Here is a 1,655-nt window from a genome sequence, read left to right on the forward strand (position 1 = left end):
CACAGCAGCAGTGTAAAATATCTTATAGATTGGAGGAAAACAATACTGTTTTTTTTACTATGTGAATTCAGAAGACCTAGAACACTTAGAAGGTATCACAAGTTTATAACGAAGACATTGCTTTGATACTTTTTATATTCTAATATATATTCTAAACCTAAGTATTTATATTCCAATTTGTTTATGGGAATAAATTTCAATTTATTTGTCAAATTATCAATTAATTCTAGCAATTCTAGAAATTTAAGATCAGCACATAGAAATATAAAATATATAAGTACTTATAATATAGGAAATTGTTATGCATTGTTCTGTTGTGGTTAGGGTATCAATGGCAACTCTGTTTTAAAGTATTATTCCATTATCTCTACCTCAGTTTTTGGTGGAGTTAGACCTAAAACTTTACCATTTGTAAGCCTGGAGGCAAGAGGAAACACTGTGATTAAAATATTAATAATTTAAGCCTAATATCGAGGAGAAACCTATGGACTTCTCCAAGTTTTATGGAAATATTTGGTGATAGAAAGTCAGTAGTGTAAGTTCCTGCCTGGTTGGATGGTAGACAGACCAGGATATTAGGTAATCATGCATATGAACACTTTTTTCACCTTCTTGGCTTTAGCTACTTTTGAAATGATAGGTATAATAAACAATTATATTTTGATAAAATACCTTCTATTCTGAACAATTCGGTCTGAACTGTTAATCGCTCTATGGACCCTTGTAACTAAGATTAGTTTTGTTCCAGTAAGACAATCTATGCTGTCAGGGTAAGATATTCTGGTTGGTTTGTTTCTACATGGGAGAAGGGTAAAGCGTCAGGAAGACATTTGTGCCAGTGAGACTCCTTTGCGAACTTTTAAGATGCAGAAGTTTAGAAGTAGCTCTTAAGCAAGACTTCCTTTGAATCCATTAGCTCCACAAAGCTAACTCAGTTGATTAGTGAGTACTTGAAAAGGCATCACCTTTGGACTTAGCTATAAAGACTTCAAAATATGATCAAATTTAAAATGAAAACAACAAAATAGTCATTGACAAAAATTGCAAATGTGAGCAATCGACCAAACAATGTAAGTTTTTCCCACTATACACAGAAATTTAGAGAAATAAGATCAATAGCATTTTAGGAACAATAAGGGCTCCTTGTTACAAATAGGCAACCAAGGATATATGCCTGTATAAAGATTGCATCATTAACTACTTAAATTTAGAGGATACTACATGCTTCAGCAGCAGGCCTAACCAAATGACAACATTACAGAGATTAACATGGCACTTGCAGAAGGATGATACAAAAATTCGTGAACTATTCCATATTTTTCATTCTTCAAATGCAAGAAATGAAAAGCAGTTATTAAAAAGTTGATTACAAAAATACAAGTGTAACAATACATGTAATTCATAGAATTAAAGGTTAGTTTGACATCAGTGTATTAAATCTTCACTTTACAAAGGCTCTTACATAGCATAACCTTTACAAAACTTGAAATTAGATAATATTGTCATCTTATCCCAAAGAAATAAAATACTATAAGGACCTAGGAAAAAAGGAATCTTATCTTTTTCTATATGGAATGTAATCTGAAAGGAGACATTTATTAATGAACCTATATATTATAAAAATGTAGACTTCAAAGTATTATATCTAGAAGATA

The 1,655-nt window shown here is 31.1% G+C and overlaps 1 pseudogene; it reads left to right on the forward strand.

Moving 5' to 3' along the window:
* Positions 1–1,221: 1,221 nt before the first annotated feature.
* LOC138835908 (U6 spliceosomal RNA) lies at positions 1,222–1,321 on the forward strand (annotated as a pseudogene).
* The last annotated feature ends 334 nt before the right edge of the window (positions 1,322–1,655 follow it).

Source organism: Dipodomys merriami, unplaced genomic scaffold (genome assembly GCF_024711535.1).
Source record: "Dipodomys merriami isolate MVZ:Mamm:240054 unplaced genomic scaffold, mDipMer1.0.p SCAF_240, whole genome shotgun sequence".
NCBI classification, from domain to species: domain Eukaryota; kingdom Metazoa; phylum Chordata; class Mammalia; order Rodentia; family Heteromyidae; genus Dipodomys; species Dipodomys merriami.